Here is a 19,677-nt window from a genome sequence, read left to right on the forward strand (position 1 = left end):
CACAAATATTATTTGTATATTATTTATGCACAAGCAAACTATTTTTTGCACAATTTTTTGTCATTGTGGTAGCCCTATTTACTGAAAAATTATAGAGTGACATAGTTTTACCTTAAACTTATTCATTTATAAAGTAAACGAGCTTTTTCTTGTTTCATGGACACAAGCCTAGTTAACAGTATTGAAAAGCTTCACAGTTTACATTGCAAATGTGTATCTCCCCGGCTGAACATTTCACTTACTCTGGTTATTTGATCATTGTCCTACACCTCTGAAGTTTCTATTCCCTTCATTTTATGACTTATAACTGAGCATACACAATTTCCAGGCTTACTTGGCCGCAAACATGTACTTGGTTTAGGATCATCATTGTCAGCACTGAACAGAGAGCACGGAGAAAGAATCTTGAGTCTGGCTGTAATTTAGAAGGGATCCCAGTAACTTTAACATATAGCCCGTGCTACTGGGTCGTGCTGAACTTGCAGGAATCTGAATTTTATCTCTGCATAGGAGTTGAAAGAGATAGAGTGTAAAAGTTGCAAGAAGGTTCCAATCCTGACAAATTAGTTCCTAATTATTTTGCTCGAGGCTCTGCCCATGTTGCATGCAGAGAAGTTTTTACCAGGACACTTGGAGAGTTTTGTTGCCTAAACCCATTTAATTTAAAACAAATGGGTCCTTGTGATTATCTCAACCACAAATACGTAACACAATGTGTAATATATTTAAAAGGCAAGAGGAAATTTGGTAATGGAATTTTAAAACTGTTTGAAAGAAAGAAACTTCGGGGAGAAAGAAAAGGAAGAAGGGGGTTGGTGACGCCAGTTTGATTATTTTCAAACACCACCACAGCTGGACTTGGATTTGTACAATGAGAGAGCATGAAGCCATAAAGGATGCCAGCAGGAGTCTAAGTGCCGGATGCCACATGGAAAAATAAAGGACAAGGCTCTGGATGCCCAGGAAACTGCAGGAGTCCCTCACTCTCAATATGCCTCATCTTCTGTGGGGGAAATGCCCCGATTTATACACTCTCTCCAGGTAGGAACATCTTTGTGGCGAGCACCTGTGTAGTCTTTTGGCACTCACTGCTTCTGCGCTCTACTGCTTCCTAACAAGTCTGTGTCGTAGGGACCAAATCCTAAAGTATTAATGAGATCACTGACCCTCACCAAACCCTCTACACATCCTGAACGCTATTCTAAGTGCCGTGACTCATCCCTGTTTAGCTATGGTAAGCCTGGGACTGCTGCACTCCTGCTCTTGCAGATGATGGAACAGAGAAGGACACTCCTGGAGGTAAAGGCAGGTAAAACTATTTCTAACCATTGAGAGATCTGCCCTTCCAGGTGCACCAGCTTTCTTATGAATGCATTAGGTAGTGAACGGACTTTCATAGGCCAACCAATTCTGAATGGTTATGCAGGACTTAGTGCGTTAGAACTATATATATATAAAGTGGAATCCTCTACAAAGTATGACAATTGAAATTTAAGTAATTAAATTTGTACACGTGAAGTTTGGCCTGCGGATATAGCTCAGTTGGTACGGTGCTTGCCCAGCATAACCAAAGCCCTAGGTTTAGTTCCCAGTGCTCCATAAACTGGATATGGTGGGGCAAAGCTCTAACCCCCACACTTGGGAGGTAGAGGCAGGAGGATCCAAAGTTTTAGGTCACCTTAAACAACATGTGTGCAACAAAATACATCTGTTTGAAAAGCGGTCACATTTCTTAACCAGTGCTGGACTAAACTGACTATTGAATAGGTAGAATACAAGAACTCACCCATCTTTTGATATATAAAAACAGTTCTGCTTTAAGCCAGGTAGTGGTGGCACACACAGCCACCCAGCAGTAGGGAGGTAGAGGCAGGTGAATCTCTATGAGTTTGAGGCCAGCCTGGTCTACAGAGTTCCTGAACAGCCAGGGCTACACAGAGAAACCATGTCTCAAAAAAAAAAATTAAGTAAATACATAAACAAATAGAAATTCCTGCTTTCTGTGGTTATGTCTAATACTTTTGCCACTGTTGAGATTTCTTGGGGATCTTAGCCATATGCCCACCCATTCAGCAACATTCACTAAGGGTTAACCAAACCGAAACTGAAGTCAGTCCTAGGGGCGCACACCACACACACATAAATCTTGCCCTCAAGAAATTCTGTCTTCAACAGGAGACAGACCAGCATGAAAACAATTGCAATTAGAATCAGATTCATGCAGTCCTGAAGTTCTGCAAAAATGATCTGGGGATACTGAGAAAGGGATGTGCACAGAAGCCTAGTGAAGACAGGGTGGTCTTCACACAGACAGGCAGGGCCGCGTGAAGCTTGCTGCTGTGCCTGAAAACAATGTGAGATGCACCCATCCACGGGACAGAGCTTCGGAGCAGGAAGAACGGCACATGCCTGTTGCTAGGGCAGTGGTGTGGGCGAGTCAGAATGGCAGACATGTGTTGACTAAGGCTGGGGGTATGCTTGAGAACTGCGTCATTAGACAATTTCATCCTCACTGGGCTATCACACTGTTATTATAAACACAAGATACATGTGGCTGCTGCTGACTGGCCTCCGCCATGAGAGTGACATCATTTTTCAATAAGCACAAGAGGAAGGCTTTAAAGGAACAGCAAATCATCCCGCACAGGATACACACGGGCCAGGAGCATACTCACTTTCTCTCAAGCCCTGCACATAGTAGGCACTTACATTGCTGTTCTTTTAAATGGCTAGCAACACAGTAGGTTGTTGACACTAGCCTTGCTGTGGATACATGTCACAGCATTGAGCTGTGAAACTGCCACGGCCACAGTGTTACTGTGCGACTTTTAAGCTTGATGTTAATCTTCAGGTGCCACCAACACATGCGGCGTTCATTTCGGACTCAACTGCCCTTATGTACCATCAAACTACATATCGTTTTGAATCCAGGAATACCACTTAAAAAGCTTTCTGTCTTCGGACAAGTTACTTCCCTCAACACCTATGCTCTAGCCTGCAAGGTTGAGGTAACAATGATGACTTCATCAAATGGTGACGATCGGTCACCTAGCACATGTTCAAAGCTCAATAAAATGGTATGTGCAAGTACTTGACAAACGGTAGCTACTTGTAGATTCGTGTTTCGATTTCTCTTTCTTGATAGTCAGCACATCCCTGAGCCATAACCGGGGCATTTCAGCTAGTCACGTAAGCAGCGAATCGTGCGGTCATAGGGCACAGGTAGTTTAGCTCGGCAGGACATAAGAGATCTTCAAGAGCCTGCGGCTTTTTGTCAGGCCGCAATGTGGTACTGAATTTTCCCAGAAGTCCCGTGGTATCTGCTTGTCATCTTGCGGGTGTGTTTGTGAGCTTCGAGAACAAACTTGTCAGCACACAAAAGTTCCCAGATGGCTTTCTCAGGGACTTTTGAACTCTGCAGTCTTTGATTTGAAAGTTCCCAAGAGATCTGAGAGCAGATTTCGTGTTGCATCTATAAACGTGGCCATGCAAAATTGAGCAAATCATTGGCTCGGCTCATCTCATCTCTTAACTACAGATGGATTTGTGACAGGAAGAACAACATCACATTTGATGCCACTGACTGAGCCATGATTCTGGCCTTGGGAGTTCTGCAAACTTCTTAGCAGAGTCTTGGAAGAGAGTAGTCAGATACTGAGTAATGGTCACCTCAAAGACACATTCTGTCAAGCCTGTGAGGTGGGTGCCATGCCAGGTTTGGTCCTGCTCACTCAACTGTCTTGATCTTTGAGTGGTTTTATTAGCCTCACCCGCAAGTTGTAATAGATTTGAGATGGCATTTAAGAGCTGCAAATACTGAGGTTCCGGACCACAAGCACCCAGTAAAGTTAGCCATATTAAATAAGGCTTAGTGCAGCATGCCTTCCTGGCTGGTTTTCTGCAGAGGAGAGAGAGAGAGAGAGAATACTTCTGCATGGGAACCATTACCACAGGAGGGAAGGAAGATTCTACATCTGGAGTACAACAGAAAGGAGGGTTTGGTTATCAGTCTTGACTATAAAAAATGCCAGAGGCTGCGGTAAAATGGCAGGCACTACCATGGCCGAGGAAGGTTTCCACTTAGGGCATAAATTCCCTTGCATTTACTACTCTTGTTTTATTCTTATTTTTTGGAACACTAGACAAGAATGCATTGCGCTATTGTTCAAAGGGTTAACTGCAGATTCACTTTGGGGTGAAATGTCTTTAGTTGTTCAAAGCTTCCTCCCTGATGGCTGTGTTCTGATCTAACCCTAATGCCATCCAAAGCAATAAATAGCAAAGGAGTTGGGGCGGGTCCCATTGTTTTTTCACAGCATCTTTCATTGTAAGAATGTCAGATTTTAAAAATGAGGCTCCATAAAGCACATCATCACGAAGTCCTGTTGACCTCCCGTGGGGGTTTGTAGTTCCAAATGCTTGCCTTTTTGGATGTTGCATTGATGTGGGCTTGGGGACTGGTTAGAGTGACTAAAAACAGTTCTGGCACCGGGTCACCTTGTGGCTGAGGTAAACTGGGGATCTTGTTTTGAAGGGGTTGGGGCCACTGGGCTCAGGTGCTTGGAGAGCCAGACCTTTGACCTTGTCAACCTTTAGACTTTGAAAACTCCTGGATGGTCACACACATTCTAGACCCCTCCCCCACACCCGTGGAAATTCCTAGAAGTGGAAAGGCAAACCCAGCCCCAGGATGTTGGCAGGATCCCGTGTGTTACTAAAAATGGGGCTTCATGGATGGAGACTTAAGAGTCTTAAGTGAAAAGAGAGACAAAAGGAAATTTATGCAATTATCAGTGACTCCAGTCATTTCAGTTGTTCTGAAATGGTTCATTAGCAAAGACTGAAATAGGGTCCCAGGAACGCTGCTTCCCACCAAGGGCAAAGCCGGACTCTCTGAAGCCATACTCCTCCCTAGAATCTCAGCCAAGAGATTCTCCTGAGGATAGTTAAGAAACTGTTCGAGGGGTTTGGAGTTACAAACTCCATAACTGTCTCTTAATGCCACAACCCACCTTCGCAGAAATTCCAAGCTCCCTGTCTCCTAGCTAATTGGGTCCTTTCCCAAACACTAAATAAATGGGACACGGAGAGGAGTCAGTGTCTCTTCCAAAATGCAGAGGCGCAAGGCTGGAGGATTGTGTTCCTCGAGTCTGTCTGACTCCAGACCCCTGGCTGATACCTACTGCGGGTCCTCGCGCAAAGGCTGGATTGAACCCGAGCGAGACAGCAGTTGCCTGTGACAGCCTCCTTTATTCATAGCCACATTTCTCTCGGCCAAAACTGTGCTTCCTGGTACCTCTCCCGGGGTTCCAAACGAGGAGCAGAGCTCTTGGATCATTTGATTAGTTTTTTTTTTCCTAGAACAGGGAGCCTCCCAGCTCTGTTTACTTCCCAGGGAGTGCAGGACAGAGCCCAAGAATGGGGCGCCTCGCGGGGCTGCTCCTGAAAGAGAAACAGCCCAGACTCGGCCTGGATTTGCTAAGTGTATCCGGCTCCCCACATCAGGTAGAGTCTACCTGGACATCTCTCCAGTGCCCGTCCTCCCCGGAATCACCACTGCCAAGTGGTCTTTCTGCACCTCTTCTCGGGAGGAGGGAAAGGCTTGCTCTGTCTAGATCACCTACCTGCGCGACTTTTTCTTTTCCATTGTGGTCTTCAACTCCATAACGTCAAATTGACCATCCTAACCATTTTGAAGCTACAGGCCAGTAGTAACCAGCTGTTCCCACATCGTTGCACAATGATGTCTGGAAGTTTTGTTTTGTTTTTTAATCTTGCAAAACTATAGTGTTATACACATAGAACTTCTATGCACAGAGAACAAAAATCTGTCCATGATGGTGCTACCTCCATCCCTAGCTAAGTATTATTCTCTTCTCTATGACTTTGACTACATTACAAAATTCATCTGGGGCCAGACTGTGTCCCAGTGGTAGGTTCCTTGCCTATCATTTGTGAGGATTTGATCCCAAACACTCGGGAGAGGAAGAACTTAGATACCTCATACAGTGTGTGTCTTCTTGGAACAGGTTTATTTCACTTAGAACAATATGCTCGAAGTTCATCTGCGCTGTAACATGAGCCAATATTCCATTGTGTGTCTACACTGTGTTTCACTCCTTCATCCATCTCAATGTGAGTTGTTTTCACCTCTTGATTATCATGGACAATACTGCTATAACACGGGTGTGCAAATCGGTCTGTGATCCCATTTTTAATATGAGAAGGGGGTTATACTCTACTTAGAGTGGAATTGCTGGACCACATGGTAATTTTGTTTTTGAATTGTATAATTTTCCATAGTAACTGTACCCTTTTGTATAGACTGCAGCCCTTTGAAATTATTTTGATATCCCTGTGCCATTTCCACACAAGCTGTACATAGCCGCACTGTAGAATAGAATATTTCCCAGGATCAATCTCACTGAGAGAGTAGCAGGCCCTGCTTAGGTTTACGGGGAAGTGAAATGTATGGTTGTCTTGGCCCTTCCATCAGCGGGCAACACAAGCACTTAGTCCAGTCCATCCCTAAAGACTTTTTTGTTACGTGTAGTCCTTCCCAACCTGTGTGAGAAGGTCACACCAGTCAATGTTACTCTCCTGGGTCTGATCATGGCTTCGTCTTTGAGCCTATGTTAATGGTGGGTAGGTATCTCCAGGTCCATTCCTTGTGCGATCAGCGGCTCATTGAACACAGCTTGCTTGCTCCTGCTAGCCAGCCCACAGTGGAAGGAAAGGCAGCTAATGGGCTTCCCAGCCAGGATAAGGATCTCAGATCTCACTCGAGAGGATCCCATCTCTTCTGCTGTGGAAGAGGAAGCTGAGACTTGCAGACTTGTAGGATTGGTAGCTTTTCTGTGGCTGGCTCTGGGCAGCTTGGCTTTCTAGTTTAGGAGTTTATACCTTAGAATAAGTTTGTGTCTCCCAACTTTGCACCTCTCTAGCTATCTGTAACGCACACAGAAACACAGATGCACACACGCACTCATGCATGCTCACACACACACCTGCAAATACAGAGGTCTGGAAAGTCCTTACTGACTTCAGCCTTTGGCCTGTAACTCACTTCTCAGTTATCCTTGTTCTGCTCCGTGCTTCTGTCTAGGAATTCAGACCGAAGAACAATAAAGCAAAGATAAAATTCCTTAAGATTGCGTAATAACAAAACTCACCCTGAATGCTGTCACTCTGTTTTATATTTGCCTTCTTTACCCACTATTCAAGCATCATGTGTAACTTGAGAAACTTGCAGAATACTTAGACGACCTTCAAGAGTGCCTCTAGGAATCCACAGCGGAGCCTGGGAGCTGGCATGAGAGAGCCATTTCGTTCACAGTGCCCTCTCCAGACTTCTAGAAAAATGCAAACATAACTAGTAGAGGTAACAAACTGTTACTAACACATCACTGTAATTTAGTTTGTCAGGAGCTGTCCTCTGAGTGGATGGATAGAGGCATGGTAGAGTCCCCAAAGGGATAAATATACAAAAAGAAGGGCTGGAGAAAAATCAACAAACTACCACTTATTTTCTAGTTTTCCTAGAAGCAGCTCTACCAAGAGTTCAGCTGATAGTTCATGCATTGTTGTGTTTTGTGAGCTGTCTGCATTAGGAAAGATGGGATGAGCAAATGAGCTAATCACTCTTGACATCCCAGCTTCATGTATCAATACCAAGTTATAGAATATAGTAAGGGAAGGAGACACTTCTGAATGTTTATCTGACTTTTGTCCCAATTAACTCCACGTGGCTCCCATGTGGCTTCCTGGTGTGGGGATCATCTCCTGCTCTTCTAGATATGCAGCTTCAGTTACGGAAGGAACAACTCAACATTTGGATCTGAAAGCTAAGACACAGAAAGGGAATTGTTTGGCCCATCAATTGTTGAGGGAATATTTGGGCTCTAAAATCACAGGACATTCCATGGTATTTGCTCAGTTACTTTCAGATGAAATAACTAGGAATCAAACTGAGCTAGCTGCAGCGAAATATGTATAGCATTGTGTGTGTGTGTGTGTGTGTGTGTGTGTGTCAGTCATAGTGATAAGAACAGCTCATTTAACCCAAAGCAGGAAGGTGGCCCACTCTAAAAGACCATGCCTGGGAGCCACGACTACAAATGGGTGACAAATTCTGCCTCCAGTTTCTCTCTCTTTCACCAAAGACAAGCTTTCTTTGATTTTTTTTTTTTTTTTTTTTTTTTGCGAAATTGCTAAGTATGGCTTCCAATGTCTCCTGAATCAATACATTATCTTCCCAACTACCTGAGGATTAGTCTGAATTCTTTAGAAGAGACATTTGATTGGCCTCACTTGGATCTGGGCTTATAGTGTCCTCAAGACTTGTGGACAAAGAATTGGTTCCCCATCCTGTTGAAGGCTGGGGGAGGGCATACCCTGAGCGTCAGAGATAGTTTCCAAGAGAAAGATGCACGGTCTACAAACCTGAGCAGTCAGTGTCTATTCCAGAGGAAAGCCAGCCAGAATTGTCTGCTTTTACCAGTTGTAACCTGAATGCCCCTACGACTTCTCAGCTGAGCACACAAACAGAAGCTGCAAACAGGAGTCGGACGTGAGCTCTCCCTCTCTACCGGTAGATGTAACACAGCTTGCTGGATCCCTAGAACCCCACTAAATATCCTGGCCTCTGGCAATCTTCATAGCCACACAACATACACACAAAACCTCTAGATTCTTTTTAAGAGTGACTGAGGTAGTTTGAATGAGAAATATCCTCCGTGGCTCCCATACTTGAACATTTGTTCCCCAGCCGGTGGCTCTGTTTGAGGAGATTATAGAATTTTTAGGATCTGGAGCCTCTCTGGAGGAGTATATCATTGGGGGTGGGCTTTGAGTATTTCTCAGCTCATCCACTTCCAGTTCTGTCTGTCTCAGCTTCCTGCGCACCAAAGTTTGGCCAGCCAGCTTCTTGCTCTGGCCACCCGTTGCCATGCTTTCCTCACTGTTATGGATTCATCCTTTGGAATGTAAGCCAAAAACAAAACAGAAACAAACAAACAAACAAACAAACACAAAACCCTCCTACTTCTTCTGTTGCCTTTTGGTCTTGGTAGTTTATCACAGCAATAGAAAAGTCACTGATACAGTGACTGTAAATTTGCAGCTCGTCCTCATACAAACACTCATCACATGGCAGCCCTCTTTATTTTCAGAAGAATTCTGGTTTACATGATGAGTTCATGTTCTCATCTGTCCCCAAAGCTCAGGTTTTACAATGTTGCCCAAGGCTGAAAGATATTTGTGAATCTTCGGGAAGCTCCCATCCACAACATTTTAGAAAATGGAAGAGAATCCTGACTTTTTTAAATTATAAAACTGAATTAACCCAAGGGAGGGGTAGTGGTTACTACCAATGTTACGACAGCCAAACTAAGAAATAGATCTGCTTCCTGTCTCCCCACCCTTCCTCCCCATCCTCTTCCTCCTCCTCCTTTTTCTATTTCTATGTATTAACTTGACTCCCCTAGACTTGTCCTGGACGCTTGTCTCCCACCCTGGCTACATGTTGTAAGCATCACAGCTGAAGAACTGAGAACTCTTTCACAGGGAAGTCCTAAGGGAAGTTTGTGAACTGTGTTGCTGCATATGTGTCCATCACCAGATCAACCTGTGTCCAGGGCGGCCCTCCAGGGTCCTCACAGGAGAAAGGAAGTGTTGGCACAGGCAGGCACAACAACAGAAGCCTGCCCCATGGGCAGCTCTGTATGGCCTCCCAAACTTGAACAGGGAGGAAGCAAGAAAGTCCAGGTGGGTGGCCCAACACCCTTCCCTTCCACAGCCAAGGCTTTCTGACGGAGGCAGCTTCCCATTGCCCTTAGGTCTGTGGGCTTGGTTTCGGCTGTTGTGAGTTCGGCTGGCTGCTAGCTCTCCCTAGCAATGGACGTAGATTAGGCACGAGCCTAAGCACAGCACTCCAAATATTAACACAAGCAACCAGGTTTAGTGAAACAGGCGCACGGCTGAGTAGCCCCATCCCGAATAAGTTCTTCAAATTTGGCCAATATCACAAATCTTCAATCTGTAACTGGAGTCATGGTAAAGAAGTTCTCCCCTCCCCCCTTCACACTCTGTCTTGCTCTTTCTCCTCTGTAAACATATTTCAGATTTATTGAGGTGTTTATAAAGCAGCGAGCATTGGGCTTCAGCCCAAATGGTACCCGTAGAAGAGAAAAGCTGATTGATTTCTGCTCCGACACACGCATGAATACTGTCTTCACAGTTCACAAAAAGTTCTGCTCTGCTTGGTTAGTACCCATTAGCCCAGAGAAATTGTTATTGTTTATTAATTTGTGGTAGGGCTTTGAGTGGGTCTCAGTAAAGTTGGGCAATTTCAGAGCTGCCAAGAATGGGTTGTATGCCTATGTAGGTCCTCGGCCACAGGGATGGTGTTGTGTGGGTTGATATTTGGAACCCTTTCAACCCGCTGGTTCTAAGGATGTGCTAGCTCGTTTTATATCAACTTGTCACACATATTGTCATCTGAGGGTAGGGAACCTCAACTGTCAAGGAATTGCCTCCATAAGATCTGGCTATGGGCAAGTCTGTAGGGCATTTTCTTAACTAGTGACATGAGAAGGCCTAGTCCATTGTGGGTGGTGCCTTCCCTGGGATGGTGGTGGTCCTGGGTACCATAAGAAATCAGGTCAAGCAAGCCAGTAAGCAGCACTCATCCATAGCCTTTACATCAGTTACTGCCTTCAGGTTCCCTCCCCATTTGAGAAGATGCCTTTGCTTCCCTCAGTGGACTGTGATTCAGGGTATGGAACCCTTTCCTCCCCCAAGTTGCTTTCGGTCTTAAAGTTTCATCACAGTAATATTAACTCTAGCTAAGACAAAGGATGCTTTTATTTTATTTTATGTGTATTGGTGTTTTTCTGTGCATGAATCTGTGTACCACAGGCATAGAAACCCAAGTCCTCTGGAAGAGCAGTCAGTGCTCTTAACCCTCAGCTGTCCCTTCAGCCATATATGTATATCTGTGAGTATGTGCATACATGAGAGTGTGGGTACCGTGGGAGCCAGAAGAGGGTGTTGGATCCTTTTGAGCTCGACTAACAGGTAGAGGTAAACTGCTGATCCACATGCTGGGAACTGAACTCTAGTCCCCTGAAAGAGCAGAAAGTATTCTTGGCCACAGAGCCATCTCTCCAGCCTCTGGTTCTCAGTTTTATGAATAGCAGATGAAGTCAGTTTAGCTCGTATGTGATACCTGCCTCCTTCTTAAACATATCGTGGAATATTGTCACAACGAGTCTAATGAGAAGCTTGGAAAATGTACTTTACAATACAGGAAATATAGTTCACCCAAGCCTGAACTCCTGAGTGTCCAGACGTGTTCAGTGGGGTTGGCGCTGTAGTCAGCCATGTCTGGAAAACGGTGATCTGGTTGCACTGGTGCCAAGAAGGCATCCTCTCCCTCAGGAGCAGTGAGCACCCACCCTTGAGGTGTTTCCCCGGCCTCTCCCCTTCCCGAGACCCCTGGTCCCCAGCACAAAGTCCAAACTGAGTCAGTGGGTTGACTGGGTGTACCAGATGGCAATCTGGAGATTCATTCTCAGCTGAGGACACATATCGGGTCCTGACTTTGCTAGGGCAAAACAGCTCCTGCCAAGAAAAAAAAAAAAGTAATTTTGCCACAGCTTTTGAACATATGATGCAACTTTTGTTCTGTTAAAAGTACCCATTTCAAATTTAAGTATTTTTGTTCTGAGGGATAAAAGAAAAGAAAACAAACACATAAGCCCTGACACAGGGTCTGTTTATGACAGGGGATCAGGCAGGTCTCAGGCCCTCTGCTCCATCCCTGATTGCCTGGAACTATGTAAATTAGCATAAAGGGACCTCAGATATGCTTAGTAATGAAAACGGCACAGCCTTCTGTGATTAATTATATACAACAGTCACTTAGCCACCCCACCCCCACACCCTGTGAGGCTGGAACCCAGGATCTTGAGCATGTGAGGCAAGCTCTCTACCACTAAGCTATGTCGGCAGCCCTTGGGAGTGAAGTCCAGGACGGGTTTAAACTCACCTCCTCCCTACTTTCACCTCTTGGAGGGTGGGATCATAGGTGTGGCCCACCCATGTCCTGTTCGGCCATCATTTTCCCCTCAGCACTCATCATACTGCCTTTCTACTTTCTTATCACTTTTTTTTTTTTGCTTTTTTATTTTTGGATAATCATATCTTGGAAAAATTTATATCTATTGATTTTCAGGCTGCCTCCAGGAAATCATCTGAATATTTTTTACAACAGGAACAATCTTTGCGCTCCTGCTAACTTCCCAAAGAGAAGCCCAAGCCGGAGACAGAAACACAACAATAATGGCATGTGTGGTGCCAGGGAGACACCCCCAGCCTAGAAGGCTAAATGTAAAAAGAAAAAGCAATTCCAGGCCATTAACCGACTCTTGGCTAAATGTCAGCAGTGTGTCCTCTGAGCGTCCCAAGCCTCCCCATGCGTGGGCACCAGCCTCCAGCACCGCTTCATCCCCCCACAGCCGCATTTCCAGTTAGGAAAGAAGAGAGAGCCTCTCATTCGCATTGTTTCTCTGGAATTAGGCTTGCCAAGCTTTTCCAGTGAAGTCTGTCCCTCTGTCTGATGATCATTGTGTTTTCTATCCCCCCCCAGCCCCCACCCTCCTCGCCAAGCAATTTTACTGGAAAATCTCTTGGCACCAGGCTTCTGCTTTTTTCTCAGTTATAGCTGCTTTGAGCTCTCATTGGCTCAGACATGATGCCACTGGCCGACTGTGAGTGCAAGTAAATATATTTCTCCTAAAACGCTCCGCATTTTCACTGCAGAAGGAAACCAGACGGACCCTTACCAAGCCCATCACTACCGGCGAGATGGGGTACCTAGACTGGGGGACCGCGCAGGAGCTCAGAGGCCAGAATCTGACTGGCAGCTTGTTTCACTGTTGATTCTTCAAGCACCAATCAGGACGGGCCACCCCTGTATACTGTGACTGGGGCAGCACCGGGGGAGCTTGGTCTGCTGGTTTCCATCTTGGCTCTCCACGGGATATTCTGGCAGCATGTTGGGTCCCTTTTTCTCCTGCTTCTCTGGTTGGTGAGTTTGGGTGTGTGTAACAGGTGTGTCACTCTCTGGGAGAGGCCGCCTCTAAAGGCATTTTTCTCTGTCCTCAGGAAGTGTCCTGGGATTGGGGAGAAAATGTCAGGTGGGGCTTTCAGGAAGTGTGAGGAGCCTAGCTGTGCCCTTCAGACTGGGTTTGTCAGGAACAGCCCCACGTTCTTGTCCCAAGCTCTAGGCCTCCTTTGTCTAGGCCTGACTGCTTCAGGTCGGGGCCTGGAAGAGAAAAAGAAAGTGACCGTGTCCCTCAGAATCCAGCACTGTCCTCATCCATGACAGAGGAGTGGGGGGACTTCCTGCCCTAACTGCCTGTAAGGACCAGAAGGAACCAAAAGACTAGGAAATGACGTAGGAAGAACCTGACACCCTACCAAAAAAACCGGGAAGACACGGGGAAGCTATGCCTTTGGGGTTTTCTCCTCGGGTGTGTGTGTGAGGCAGGAAGGTCTGTCGAGGTTTCTGCTGCACCTTGTGGAGTTGTGTGTGTTTGGTTCTGGGTTTTAAGCCATGGTACCTTTCATAATTAGTTCCTCGGCTAACCTTACATAAAGGGAATCACCTGTTACAGCATCTCCCTGTCCTGTTTACCCAGGGGCAGCTGAGTTTGATTTGCGCACATGTTCTGCTGTTTGCTGGAGGGCAGTAGACACTGGAGGAGACGGAGGAATTTAAAGTCTTCCAGATGCAAGCCATTAGACCTGCAGGAGAGGTAAGAGATTATGGCGGCCGGGAGCACACTCCTTAATTCTAAGTGCTAATCCGAAATCAGCATTGTCCGTCCTTTAGAACCAGCTAGGGACATTCCAAAACAACTCTAAACCTTGGGAGCCTTCCACATCGTTTAGACCAGACATTTGTGCCTGTGCCAGGGGGATCAATACTGTCACAGTGGACCAAGTTCTCCCGGCTTATAGGCCACACCAGACTAGAAGTGGGTGGGAGATGAAAGAGCCATCAGCCTTGGTGCCTGGAGGCAGCCGCAGGTGGTAGCAAGCGGGGCTGATGCATTCTTGAAAGGATCTAAAGCGTCATTACTTAAAAGGTGGGCCAGCTGTGTCGCCACCACCTGGAACCTTCTTCCAAAACAAAGGATTTGGCCGACATCAAGTTCTGTTCGCTTAGAACTGTGGTTGGGGAAATGTTTCTAAACCTTGCTGTGCGGAGGAAACACCTGGGATCTTGTTAAAATGCAGATTCTGTTTCAGTAGGTCTGGGGCGAAGTCCAAGATCCTCCATTTTTAACAAGCTCCCAAATGACTCTCCCGCTGCCAATCTGTAGACCACACTTGGAGCTTCAGCAGAAGACTGGGAAGAGCAACAGAGGGAAGTCACTCAGAGAGCCAGTGTTCTGCGTGAGGCTGCTCTGTAGGAATGCGGTCTGTATGGGCCAGGGGCACACAGAGTGTCTTCAGGAGCAGGAAGGACGAGAAAAGACTTCGAAGGTGAGGCCGCTGGCCCCAGAGCTGCAGCCAAGAGCTGCCACCGTCGGGAGAGCCCCGTGCTGTGAACTTCCAGGAACTGCCAATTGGAGCTGGCACTGAGCTACGACGAGGGAAGAATCAAGTTAACAGGATTGCTTAGCTATTGGAACCCTCTTTGCATCCTAGCCCAAGCCACACTTGAGAATAAAGAAACTGGTCGTTTTTATCACTTGCTGTCTAGAGGAGAGAATCAGTCTCCCCCTGCACCTCCTGCTGAAATTCAAAAAATATATTAATTTCCCATGAAGTCCTGTCTGGGGCTTATGTGTTCTTTTATTTTTTTTCTCCCCGGAAATGTTTATGCAGTACCTGCTTTGTACCAGGCACTGTGCTAGGATTTAGACTTAAATGTCTAGAAACTAAGTTTCCGCCAGCAGCTGAGACGTAGCTGCAACCCGATCCCCGTTGGAGAGGGTGCTGTGGCTTGAGAGAAGACAGTTACGCTGGCTCGGTGCTCATAAACATCTGAGCTATTATACGAATCCCACGCCTAACATCAATTGATGTCCATTTCAGAAATAAGCCCATATATGATTCATTTGGAATCGGGCGTTGGAAAAGCTAGTGCAGTTGCTGGAAGGAATCTGACACCACTGACTTGCTCGAGGATAAAGGCTAAGCACACAGTGTTGTGGGATGAAATGGCAGCCATCAGCGGGATTGCATGACTGTGTTGGGCTACAATACCACGACTAATTCGAGAGTTTAGTTCTGGGCGGGGAACCTAAGGATGTGAGCTTGATCCTTGGGCTAGAGTTCCCCTACTATAGAAGGCCTCTTCCTGTGGCATCTGGGGGGTCCTCTCCAACCCATCCTTTGAACCCGTGTGCTCAGAAGAACCCTGTAAAAAGTGTTGCCTGTGACTTGGGTCAGGGGAAGGCTGGGTTTACTTCCTGCCAAGGCAGGAAAACATCTCCCCTCAGTACAAACTGGAAAGGACCAGGAGACTGGAGTACAAACAAAATGAAAGACGTGAATGAACATCAGCAGAGCTAGAGACAAAACGAGGAGTTGGCCGTTTGCAGTAGCAATCGGGAACCCTGTGGGAAAGGAATCATCTCTTCCTGCTTGCAAAGATGTGTTAGAGCCCACAGCTCACTGACATTACATGCCTCGTATAAAGTTACAGGGCTGTAGGTATAAGTTGGGAAGAATGGAGGTTTTCTGGGCTGGTGTACCAAAACTCCATCCAAAACCTTGCAGAATTGAAGTTAATGGAGAGGGAAATGAGAGGCTATTAAGAAACAGAAACTGTAGAGAGGGGGGAAAGCTGTCATCATAGTTAGGGGTGTGTATGCAAAAGGAAGCAAGTGATCACTGGGTTTGAGGGGCCGCCATGTGTGGGCACATAACAGCGTGGGAAGCTACAGAGGAAATGGAAGATGGGGCTCCTCTGTCTGTGCCACAGAGCCTTAGAAAGAGAGACAGCGGATGTGCAGGCTAACGGAGTAACGCAAGTATAAAATATGTACCTAAGTGATGACAGCTGTATGCGGAGCCAGGAGGGGCGCAAAGGAGCAGGGGAAGAATGGGGAAGGTGTGTGGGGTAGAGAGAACACATTTAGCAAGCGGCAGCAGCCACAGGTACAGAGAAAGGCTCCTCACGGAGGCCGATTAAAGGAAGTTCCCCGGAGCCAAGAGAGAGACCTACGAGGGGCTTCCAGTTGCTAGGACTAGAGAGAGCAGAGCAGGCCATTTCCTCCTCAGCACAGCTTGGTCGGAAAAGAAAGAGGTGAACAAAGGGGGGAAGAGTTCCTTCACAAGGGGAAAGTAAGACAAGCCTGAGGGCTGGGCTGAAACCACAGAGAAAGTGGAATAAGATCATGAGCAGAAGTGTGGAAGAAAGAGGTGAAGTCCTTACCATCATTTTCTGAAGCCCCCTATGTCTCATTTGAAACTATTCAGATGAAATAGCAATTCTTACTGAATGCTCTAGCTAAAAGATAGCGGCCACTGCTGCCTCTTTTAGCTTCCAGCATGACAAATGTTTCTGTGAAGGCTCAAATAAAGATGTAGATATACAGGGTGTAGGATGCTTCCTTTTCCACAAACAAAATCCTCCTGCCTGAGCTGAGGGATTTGTTTCGAAACGTGAGTGCCTATGTCTGACAAAGTGTGTTGCTCCCACTAAACACTGGCTTCAGTTCTGTCACACATTGCCGAGGAACTTCCACGCCAAGCAGCAGTTAAGGGTTTCGTAAATCCACAGTCATCAAACATTCATGTGTTTGTGTGTGTGTGTGTTTCCTGAGTCTTAGAAAGGGTGCCATGAACGTCTTCTTTCTGGCCGGGCACTCGACCGTCTTCTATTCTCAACAGCTTCAGGAGCTCCAAGTCTCCTCATTCACTACAAAGAGCCCCTTCTCTCCAGGCTGAGAGGACTGTTTGAGCAGAAGCATAGATGTGTGGAAGGCAGCTTACCCCCACACCAGTTTAACTGTGAGAAGAGTAGTAAATTCCCCACTTGGGGCCTATGACTTCTTCCTATGCTTTGACCACATTTACAGTACCATGCATGGGTTCTCTTCTATGCAGCAGGTCTCAAGTCCAGTCAGAGAGTGATTGGTTCCCTGCTGTACAAGCTGTGTGACCGTGTTTGGCATCTTTAACAATAACGTCTTTCTCAGCAGCTCTTGTGACAACTAAGAAAGATGACAAGAGCCTGTATTACTTGGGGGACTCTTGGAACTCCACAGACAAGCACCTCATATACAGGTGTCCCATACCATACCCTGGGATTTTTATTTAGTAATTCAAGACTTCTAGGGGCAGCATTTCCTTCTGACACTTTAAGAAATGTAATATATTAAACTGTGCTACAAGAGAGTAGATTTACTCTTCACAGAGAAGAGATAGCACGGAGCATTTGCCTTTTTGGCTGAGGGTTTCCTTGTTCAGCCAGAACTCCAGTCAGAATGGTCCTCAAGGACAAATGGCCGCAACTGGCCTGTGTGCATGAAAAGGTGGACCCTGTGCTGTAAAGGAAGTTTTGGTTTCTTTGTTAGCTCAGTTATGTAAATATATTCTTGTTTTAATCCCCAGTGTGGGATTTTGGTGGGCTTTAATTTGTCCACGGCTGATAATTGTCTCATGTGGGGTGTGGTCTTTGCCAGCTTGCCTTGAGTGGCTTGGAGAGGAGCGTGGTTGAGGACTCTGAGGAAGATAAATAGGGGAGAGAGAAGGTGTGGCCTGTGGTGGTGGCCTGTGTCATATAGCAGTTTAGAGAGGCCAGAGACAGGTGTGAACAATCAGACATGCTCCATGGTGCAGCAGCTTGGAGGAGACTGGTATAGCCCCCAACAGAACTCATCAACCCTAAACAGCCTGGAGAAGTGAAGGGGTCTGCATCCCCTCTCCCCACTAACCTCTCTCCTACCTAGGGTAGGGGGTGGAAGGGGGAGGCTTTAAGGACACCAAATAGAATAGTTTAAAGACAAGTGACAGCATTGTACACTGCCGATGCGGGTGTGAGTCAATGCAGCCACTTTGGCCTAGAGGTTGCTTAAAAAACTAGAACTATAAAAACTGCCTGGTACTGGCATAGAAATAGGCTGGTTGACCAGTGGAATCGACTTGAAGACCCAGAAATAAACCCACACTCCTATGGATGCCTGATTTTCAACAAAGGAGTCAAGACTATACAATGGAAAAAAGACAGCATCTTCAACAAATGCTGCTGGTCTAACTGGTGTCTACATGTAAAAAAATGCAAATAGGTCCATACTTATCACCCTGCTCAAATGTAAAGTCTGAGTGGATCAAAGACTTCAACATAAAACCAGACACACTAAATCTCCTAGAGCAGAAAGAAAGTGGATAAGAGCCTTGAACTAACTCATTGACAGGAGACAACTTTCTGAATAGAACACCAACAGCTCAGGCTCTGAGATCAACAATAAATAAATAAATTAATAAACAATAAATGGGACCTTATGAAACTGAAGAGCTTCTGTAATCCAAAAGACACTATCAATAGAATGAAATGGCAGTCTACAGATAGGAAAAAGATCTTCACCAATCTAAATCTGACAAAGGACTAATATCCAGAATATATTTTAAAAAAACTCAAGAAATTAAACTCCCAACAAACCAAATAATCCAATTAAAAAAAGGGGTACAGAGCTAAACACAGAATTCTCAACAGGAATCTTGAATGGCTGAGAAGCACTTAAAGAAATGCTCAGTCTCCTTAGTCATCAGGGAAATGCAAATTAATGACTCTGAGATTCCATTTTAAAGCTGTCAGAATGGATAAGATCAAACACTCAAGTGACAACACATGCTGGAGAGGATGTGGAGAATGGGGAACACTCTTCCATTGCTGGTGGGAATGTAAACTTGTACAACCACTTTGGAAATCACTCTGGCACTTTCTCAGAAAACTGGGACTAGCTGTACCTCAAGACCCAGCTTTGCCACTCCTGAGCATAAAACCGAAAGATGTTCTACCATACGACAAGGACACTTGCTCAACCATGTTCATAGCAGCTTTATTAGTAATAGCCAGAAACTGGAAACAACCTAGATGTCCCTCAAGTGAAGAATGGATAAAACAAACAAACAAACAAACAAAACCTGTGGTACATTTACACAATGGAATACTGCTCAGCTATTAAAAACAAAGAAATCATGAAATTTGCAGGCAAATCGATGGAACTAGAAAAGATCATTCTGAATGAGGTAACAGAGACCCAGAAAGACACACATGGTATATACTCACTTATAAGTGGATTTTGATCATATAGACATACTACAATGCACAGACGCCAAGAAGATAAGTCCGATGGGCATCTTAGGCTTCATGTCTGCCCACTAGTTATTGGAGTGGGGGATATCTCTGACACAGACTATGTTACCTGCTTTTTGATCGCTTCCTCCTACTGTGACTTCCCTACAAGGCCACAGGGGAGGAAGATGAACTCAGTCCTCAGTGAATAGATGAGCTGGGGTATCTGGGTGGGGGGGCTCCCCTATTCTGAGAAATAGGGGAAAAGGGATGCAGGAGGGAGGGTGGGACTGGGAAGAGAGAAGGGCCTATGACTGAGATGAATTAGTTAATGAAAAATTAGAAATAAAACTGTCATG

General features: G+C 45.8%; 1 long non-coding RNA gene across 2 annotated transcripts; it reads left to right on the forward strand.

The window, feature by feature from the left end:
- Positions 1 to 12,830: 12,830 nt before the first annotated feature.
- Positions 12,831 to 14,882, forward strand: LOC132654547 (uncharacterized). Of its 2 annotated transcripts, none has more exons than XR_009592174.1 (3): positions 12,831 to 13,090; positions 13,704 to 13,820; positions 14,317 to 14,882. It is a non-coding gene; the product is annotated as an uncharacterized LOC132654547 (long non-coding RNA). The 2 variants fall into 2 exon arrangements; XR_009592175.1 differs by having other exon boundaries at positions 14,320 to 14,882.
- Positions 14,883 to 19,677: the final 4,795 nt, after the last annotated feature.

This window comes from Meriones unguiculatus, chromosome 6 (assembly GCF_030254825.1).
Source record: "Meriones unguiculatus strain TT.TT164.6M chromosome 6, Bangor_MerUng_6.1, whole genome shotgun sequence".
NCBI lineage: Eukaryota > Metazoa > Chordata > Mammalia > Rodentia > Muridae > Meriones > Meriones unguiculatus.